Genomic DNA, 9,688 nt, shown 5'->3' on the forward strand with positions numbered 1-9,688 from the left:
CTCTACATTGATGCATTTGAGAGGAAAAGTTTAGAGCGTAATGTGTTAAGGGTAAAATTTGCTACAAGTTTTGTTTTAAAAGTTTTTCTGTATCACACTCGGAATACCGATTTTTTTTCCATTAGCAACTTGTGAAACTACGAATTCTTCTAGTTTTCACATTTTCAAATTTTTCTCGATATTGATGCGTTTGAGAGCAAAAGTGTTAGAATGTAATGTGTTAAGGGTAAAATTTGCTACAACTTTTGTTTTAAAAGTTTTTTGTATTAATCTCAGAATATCGATTTTTTTTCTATTAGCAACTTGTGAAACTACGCAATCTTCCAATTTTCATATTTTCCAATTTTTCTCGACATTGATGCATTTGAGAGCAAAAGTGTTAGAAAGTAATGTGTTAAGGGTAAAATTTGCTACAACTTTTGTTTTAAAAGTTTTTTGTATTAATCTCAGAATATCGATTTTTTTTCTATTAGCAACTTGTGAAACTACGAAATCTTCCAATTTTCATATTTTCCAATTTTTCTCGACATTGATACATCTGAGGGAAAAAGCGTTAGAAAGTAATGTGTTAAGGGTAAAATTTGCTACAACTTTTGTTTTAAAAGTTTTTTTATATCATGCTCGCAATATCAATTTTTTTTCTATTAGCAACTTGTGAAACTACGAAATCTTCCAATTTTCATATTTTCCAATTTTTTTCGACATTGATACATCTGAGGGAAAAAGCGTTAGAAAGTAATGTGTTAAGGGTAAAATTTGCTACAACTTTTGTTTTAAAAGTTTTTTTATATCATGCTCGCAATATCGATTTTTTTTCTATTAGCAACTTGTGAAACTACGAAATCTTCCAATTTTCATATTTTCCAATTTTTTTCGACATTGATACATCTGAGGGAAAAAGCGTTAGAAAGTAATGTGTTAAGGGTAAAATATGCTACAACTTTTGTTTTAAAAGTTTTTTTATATCATGCTCGCAATATCGATTTTTTTTCTATTAGCAACTTGTGAAACTACGAAATCTTCCAATTTTCATATTTTCCAATTTTTTTCGACATTGATACATCTGAGGGAAAAAGCGTTAGAAAGTAATGTGTTAAGGGTAAAATTTGCTACAACTTTTGTTTTAAAAGTTTTTTTATATCATGCTCGCAATATCGATTTTTTTTCTATTAGCAACTTGTGAAACTACGAAATCTTCCAATTTTCATATTTTCCAATTTTTTTCGACATTGATACATCTGAGGGAAAAAGCGTTAGAAAGTAATGTGTTAAGGGTAAAATTTGCTACAACTTTTGTTTTAAAAGTTTTTTTATATCATGCTCGCAATATCGATTTTTTTTCTATTAGCAACTTGTGAAACTACGAAATCTTCCAATTTTCATATTTTCCAATTTTTTTCGACATTGATACATCTGAGGGAAAAAGCGTTAGAAAGTAATGTGTTAAGGGTAAAATTTGCTACAACTTTTGTTTTAAAAGTTTTTTATATCATGCTCGCAATATCGATTTTTTTTCTATTAGCAACTTGTGAAACTACGAATTCTTCCAATTTTCATATTTTCAAATATTTCTCTACATTGATGCATCTGAGAGGAAACGTGTTAGAAAGTAATGTGTTAAGGGTAAAATTTGCTACAACTTTTGTTTTAAAAGTTTTTTTGTATCATGCTCGGAATATCGATTTTTTTTCTATTAGCAGCTTGTGAAATTACGAATTCTTCTAATATTCACATTTTCGAATTTTTATCGATATTGATGCATTTGAGAGCAAAAGTGTTAGAAAGTAATGTGTTAAGGGTAAAATTTGCTACAACGTTTGATCTAAAACTTTTTCTGCATCATGCTCGGAATATCGATTTTTTTTCTATTAGCAACTTATGAAACTACGAAATCTTCCAATTTTCATATTTTCCAATTTTTCTCGACATTGATGCATTTGAGAGCAAAAGTGTTAGAAAGTAATGTGTTAAGGGTAAAATTTGCTACAACTTTTGTTTTAAAAGTTTTTCTGTGTTATACTCGGAATATCGATTTTTTTTCCATTGGCAACTTCTGAAACAACGAATTCTTCTAATTTTCATATTTTCAAATATTTCTCTACATTGATGCATCTGAGAGGAAAAGTGTTAAATCAAATATAACTATGAAGAAATTAATCTACAATCTTACCAGTTGTATAACGATGGACCTAACTAATGCATTTGACAGTGTCCACCATGACATCTTATTGAAGAAGTTGGAAGCTATGGCGATACGAGGACTTCCGCTTGAGTAATTCAGATCTTATTTATCAGAAAGAGATGATGTTACTTCGGACTGGAAAAAGGTTCTGAGAAGCCTCCCACAAGGATCAATATTAAGACGTCTTCTCTTTATCCTACACATCAGTGATCTTCCAGAAGTGATAAAATTATAGAGTTAAAATTACGAAATTTGAAAAATCTTATCTCAAAAACTAATTGAGATATCTTAATAAAATAAGAAGCATTTTGAAGCAAATTTAACCTAGTTTCAACGAGCCAAATATAATTACTTCGTTTCCATAATTCCCGGAGATACAATTTTTTTAATTCAACCATATCGTTATTGAGGTTAAATCGATTAAAATGCAATTAAATAATTGTATCTCAAGAACGAAATGAGATATCGCTATGAAATAAAATTCATTTTAAAGCAAATTTAATTAATAATTATTGAGTAAAAAATTATTTCTTTATATCATCAAACTTTGTTGTTATGATTTTTTTAATTCACTTTTGACAAGTTTAAATCATAAACACCAAATTTGAAACAATGGTATCTCAAAAACTAATTGAGATATCTTAATGAAATAAAAAGCATTTTGAAGCAAATTTAATCTAGTTTCAACAAGTCAAATATAATAACTTCGTTTCCATAATTCCCGGAGATACAATTTTTTTAATTCAACCGTGTCGTTATTGAGGTTAAATCGATTAAAATGCAAATAAATAATTGTATCTCAAGAACGAAATGAGATATCGCGATGAAACAAAATTTATATTAGAACAAATATAATTGATAATAATTTAGTAAAAAATTATTTCTTTATAGCATCATATTTTGTTGTTATGATTTTTTTAATTCACTTTTGACAAGTTTAAATCATAAACACCAAATTTGAAACAATTGTATCTCAAAAACTAATTGAGATATCGTAATGAAATAAGAAGCATTTTGAAGCAAATTTAATCTAGTTTCAACGAGCCAAATATAATTTCTTCGTTTCCATAATTCCCAGAGATACAATTTTTTTAATTCAACCGTGTCGTTATTGAGGTTAAATCGATTAAAATGCAATTAAATAATTGTATCTCAAGAACGAAATGAGATATCGCGATGAAATAAAATTCATTTTAAAACAAATTTAATTAATAATTATTGAGCAAAAAATTATTTCTTTATATCAACAAATTTTGTTGTTATGATTTTTTTAATTCACTTTTGACAAGTTTAAATCATAAACACCAAATTTGAAACAATGGTATCTCAAAAACTAATTGAGATATCTTAATGAAATAAGAGGCATTTTGAAGCAAATTTAATCTAGTTTCAACAACCCAAATATAATTATTTCGTTTCCATAATTCCCGGAGATACAATTTTTTTAATTCAACCGTGTCGTTATTGAGGTTAAATCGATTAAAATGCAAATAAATAATTGTATCTCAAGAACGAAATGAGATATCGCGATGAAACAAAATTTATATTAGAACAAATATAATTGATAATAATTTAGTAAAAAATTATTTCTTTATAGCATCATATTTTGTTGTTATGATTTTTTTAATTCACTTTTGACAAGTTTAAATCATAAACACCAAATTTGAAACAATTGTATCTCAAAAACTAATTGAGATATCTTAATGAAATAAGAAGCATTTTGAAGCAAATTTAATCTAGTTTCAACGAGCCAAATATAATTTCTTCGTTTCCATAATTCCCAGAGATACAATTTTTTTAATTCAACCGTGTCGTTATTGAGGTTAAATCGATTAAAATGCAATTAAATAATTGTATCTCAAGAACGAAATGAGATATCGCGATGAAACAAAATTTATATTAGAACAAATATAATTGATAATAATTTAGTAAAAAATTATTTCTTTATAGCATCATATTTTGTTGTTATGATTTTTTTAATTCACTTTTGACAAGTTTAAATCATAAACACCAAATTTGAAACAATCGTATCTCAAAAACTAATTGAGATATCTTAATGAAATAAGAAGCATTTTGAAGCAAATTTAATCTAGTTTCAACGAGCCAAATATAATTTCTTCGTTTCCATAATTCCCAGAGATACAATTTTTTTAATTCAACCGTGTCGTTATTGAGGTTAAATCGATTAAAATGCAATTAAATAATTGTATCTCAAGAACGAAATGAGATATCGCGATGAAATAAAATTCATTTTAAAACAAATTTAATTAATAATTATTGAGCAAAAAATTATTTCTTTATAGCATCAAATTTTGTTGTTATGATTTTTTTAATTCACTTTTAACAAGTTCAAATTATAAACACCAAATTTGAAACAATTGTATCTCAAAAACTAATTGAGATATCTTAATGAAATAAGAGGCATTTTGAAGCAAATTTAATCTAGTTTCAACGAGCCAAATATAATTTCTTCGTTTCCATAATTCCCAGAGATACAATTTTTTTAATTCAACCGTGTCGTTATTGAGGTTAAATCGATTAAAATGCAATTAAATAATTGTATCTCAAGAACGAAATGAGATATCGTGATGAAATAAAATTCATTTTAAAACAAATTTAATTAATAATTATTGAGCAAAAAATTATTTCTTTATATCATCAAATTTTGTTGTTATGATTTTTTTAATTCACTTTTGACAAGTTTAAATCATAAACACCAAATTTGAAACAATGGTATCTCAAAAACTAATTGAGATATCTTAATGAAATAAAAAGCATTTTGAAGCAAATTTAATCTAGTTTCAACAAGTCAAATATAATAACTTCGTTTCCATAATTCCCGGAGATACAATTTTTTTAATTCAACCGTGTCGTTATTGAGGTTAAATCGATTAAAATGCAAATAAATAATTGTATCTCAAGAACGAAATGAGATATCGCGATGAAACAAAATTTATATTAGAACAAATATAATTGATAATAATTTAGTAAAAAATTATTTCTTTATAGCATCATATTTTGTTGTTATGATTTTTTTAATTCACTTTTGACAAGTTTAAATCATAAACACCAAATTTGAAACAATCGTATCTCAAAAACTAATTGAGATATCTTAATGAAATAAGAAGCATTTTGAAGCAAATTTAATCTAGTTTCAACGAGCCAAATATAATTTCTTCGTTTCCATAATTCCCAGAGATACAATTTTTTTAATTCAACCGTGTCGTTATTGAGGTTAAATCGATTAAAATGCAATTAAATAATTGTATCTCAAGAACGAAATGAGATATCGCGATGAAATGAAATTCATTTTAAAACAAATTTAATTAATAATTATTGAGCAAAAAATTATTTCTTTATATCATCAAATTTTGTTGTTATGATTTTTTTAATTCACTTTTGACAAGTTTAAATCATAAACACCAAATTTGAAACAATGGTATCTCAAAAACTAATTGAGATATCTTAATGAAATAAAAAGCATTTTGAAGCAAATTTAATCTATTCTCAACAAGTCAAATATAATAACTTCGTTTCCATAATTCCCGGAGATACAATTTTTTTAATTCAACCGTGTCGTTATTGAGGTTAAATCGATTAAAATGCAAATAAATAATTGTATCTCAAGAACGAAATGAGATATCGCTATGAAATAAAATTCATTTTAAACCGAATTTAATTAATAATTATTGAGCAAAACAGTATTTCTTTATAGCATCAAATTTTGTTGTTATGATTTTTTTAATTCACTTTTAACAAGTTCAAATTATAAACACCAAATTTGAAACAATTGTATCTCAAAAACTAATTGAGATATCTTAATAAAATAAGAAGCATTTTGAAGCAAATTTAACCTAGTTTCAACGAGCCAAATATAATTACTTCGTTTCCATAATTCCCGGAGATACAATTTTTTTAATTCAACCATATCGTTATTGAGGTTAAATCGATTAAAATGCAATTAAATAATTGTATCTCAAGAACGAAATGAGATATCGCGATGAAATAAAATTCATTTTAAAACAAATTTAATTAATAATTATTGAGCAAAAAATTATTTCTTTATAGCATCAAATTTTGTTGTTATGATTTTTTTAATTCACTTTTGACAAGTTCAAATTATAAACACCAAATTTGAAACAATCGTATCTCAAAAACTAATTACCATATCATAATCAAATAAGAAGAATTTATTTTGTATCATTTTCCATCTCAATTTAAAGTATTACTATCTCTTTTCCCCTCCTAATCGGCCAACCAAACCTCAGCTGCATTATATCTTATCAGTTTAACCATTGTTGCATTTTCTACTACAAGTACGTAAGCTTAACTTTATATTTCAATAAATTATTATTAATAGTTCATAACTTTTTAGGTAGCCGTAAATAAGATGAGTTACATTGAACCAATGTCAAATTATTTGGCAGTCCAATACTTGAAGAATCACTGCGATTCAGACTCTGATAACTCTTATAGTGGAGAAAGTGAATTAGACGAAGAATATGAACGTAATTTACCACCACCGATTCCTAAACAACAAATTAAAAGAAATTCAATTCGTGTACGTGAATATCGAGAAGTGAAATTACCACCAAAAAGAATGATAAAGATGTCAATTGACGAAGTCAATAATCATACGGTTTCTTATTATGATTGGTTGATTATTATTATTTTTTTTGTTTTTATATACTATATTTTTATATATGTATCGAATATCATTAAATGATTTATTAAATTTTTTTATTATTATTAATATTATTATTAAAGGTAACAACTCAAACTACGAAATCATCAAATATTAATGAAATAACTCGAAGTAATCAAGAGAAAAACCTTCGTTGTGGAAGTGTGCCGATTAAATCATATTCAGATTATGATCAGATGATTCAGATTAATGTAGAACAAAATACATTAATCTTATCAAAAACTTATCATAGTTTTAGAGTACTGTTCAACTTTAATTCATTGTATCTCAAATACTGATTGAGATATTGAGTTGAAATAATAAGCAAATTGAAGCAAATTTAATCTAGATTTAGCACAATTAAAATCATTTGTTAATTCCAAATAATTTTTAAGGAGCGATTTTTATGTGTCATCTTAATTTTAGAATATTGTTAAACTTTAAGACTCCGTATCTCAAGAATTAATTGAGATATCGAGTTGAAATAAATCGCATTTTAAAGCAAATTTAATCCAAAATTGGTACTCCAAAAATTATCGTTTAATTCCAACTAGTTTTGATGTTGCGATTTTTTGAATTCAAATCGCACAAAATTAATTAATTTAGAGGTTATTTTAATAAAGCCGATTTTAAAAAAATCGTATCTTAAGAACTAATTGAGATATCGCAATGAAATAAAAAGCATTTTAAAGCAAATTTAATCTAAATTTAACACAGTTAAAATCGTTTTTTAATTAAAAACCATTTTTAAGAAGCGATCTTTTAAGTTTCATCTTAATTTTAGAATACTGTTAAACTTTAAGACTTTGTATCTCAAGCATTAATTGATATATCGAGTTGAAATAAATAGCATTTGAAAGCAAATTTAATCCAAAATTAACGCTCCAAAAATTATCTTTTAATTCCAACTAGTTTTGTTGTTGCGATTTTTTGAATTCAAATCGCACAAAATCGATTAATTTAGAGGTTATTTTAATAAATACGATTTTTAAAAAATCGTATCTTAAGAACTAATTGAGATATCGCGATGAAATAAAAAGCATTTTGACGCAAATTTAATCTAGATTTAGCACAGTTAAAATCATTTTTTAATTCCAAACCATTTTTAAGGAGCGATTTTTTATGTTTCATTTTAATTTTAGGATATTGTTAAACTTTAAGACTTTGTATTTCAAAAACTAATTGAGATATCGAGTTGAAATAAAAAGCATTTTAATGCAAATTTAATCCTAAATGAACACTCCAAAAATTATCTTTTAATTCCAACTAGTTTTGATGTAGCAATTTTTTGAATTCAAATCGCACAAAATTAATTAATTTAGAGGTTATTTTAATAAAGGCGATTTAAAAAGATCGTATCTTAAGAACTAATTGAGCTATCGCGATGAGATAAAAAGCATTTTAACACAAATTTAATCTAGATTTAGCACAGTTAAAATCATTTTTTAATTCCAAACCATTTTTAAGGAGGGATTTTTTATGTTTCATCTTAATTTTAGGATATTGTTAAACTTTAAGACTTTGTATTTCAAAAACTAATTGAGATATCGAGTTGAAATAGAAAGCATTTTAAAGCAAATTTAATCCTAAATTAACATTCCAAAAATTATCTTTTAATTCCAACTAGTTCGGATGTAGTAATTTTTTGAATTCAAATCGCACAAAATTAATTAATTTAGAAGTTATTTTAATTAAGTCGATTTTTAAAAAATCGTATCTTAAGAACTAATTGAGATATCGCGATGAAATAAAAAGCATTTTAATGCAAATTTAATCTCGATTTAGCACAGTTAAAATCATTTTTTAATTCCAAACCATTTTTAAGGAGCGATTTTTTATGTTTCATCTTAATTTGAGAATATCGTTAAACTTTAAGACTTTGTATCTCAAAAACTAATTGAGATATCGAGTTGAAATAAAAAGCATTTTAAAGCAAATTTAATCCTAAATTAACGCTCTAAAAATTATCTTTTAATTCCAACTAGTTTTGATGTAGCGAATTTTTGAATTCAAATCGCACAAAATTGATTAATTTAGAGGTTATTTTAATAAAGACGATTTTAAAAAAATTGTATCTTAAGAACTGATTGAGATATCGCGATGAAATAAAGAGCATTTTGAAGCAAATTTAATCTAGATTTAGCACAGTTAAAATCATTTTTTAATTCCAAACAATTTTTAAGGAGCAATTTTTTAAGTTTCATTTTAATTTTAGAATATCGTTAAACTTTAAGATTTCGTATCTTAAGAATTAATTAAGATATCGAGTTGAAATAAAAAGGATTTTAAAGCAAATTTAATCCTAAATGAACACTCCAAAAATTATCTTTTAATTCCAAGTAGTTTTGATGTAGCAATTTTTTGAATTCAAATCGCACAAAATTAATTAATTTATAGATTACTTTAATAAAGCCGATTTTAAAAAAATCGTATCTTAAGAACTAATTGAGATATCGCGATGAAATAAAAAGTATTTTAAAGCAAATTTAATCTAGATTTAGCACAGTTAAAATCATTTTCTAATTCCAAACAGTTTTTAAGGAGCGATTTTTTATGTTTCATCTTAATTTTAGGATATTGTTAAACTTTAAGACTTTGTATTTCAAAAACTAATTGAGATATCGAGTTGAAATAAAAAGCATTTTAAAGCAAATTTAATCTTAAATTAACACTCTAAAAATTATCTTTTAATTCCGACTAGTTTTGATGTAGCGATTGTTTGAATTCAAATCGCACAAAATTAATTAATTTAGAGGTTATTTTAATAAAGCCGATTTTTAAAAAATCGTATCTTAAGAACTAATTGAGATATCGCGATGAAA

This window comes from Onthophagus taurus, unplaced genomic scaffold (assembly GCF_036711975.1).
Source record: "Onthophagus taurus isolate NC unplaced genomic scaffold, IU_Otau_3.0 ScKx7SY_15, whole genome shotgun sequence".
In the NCBI taxonomy this organism is placed as follows: domain Eukaryota; kingdom Metazoa; phylum Arthropoda; class Insecta; order Coleoptera; family Scarabaeidae; genus Onthophagus; species Onthophagus taurus.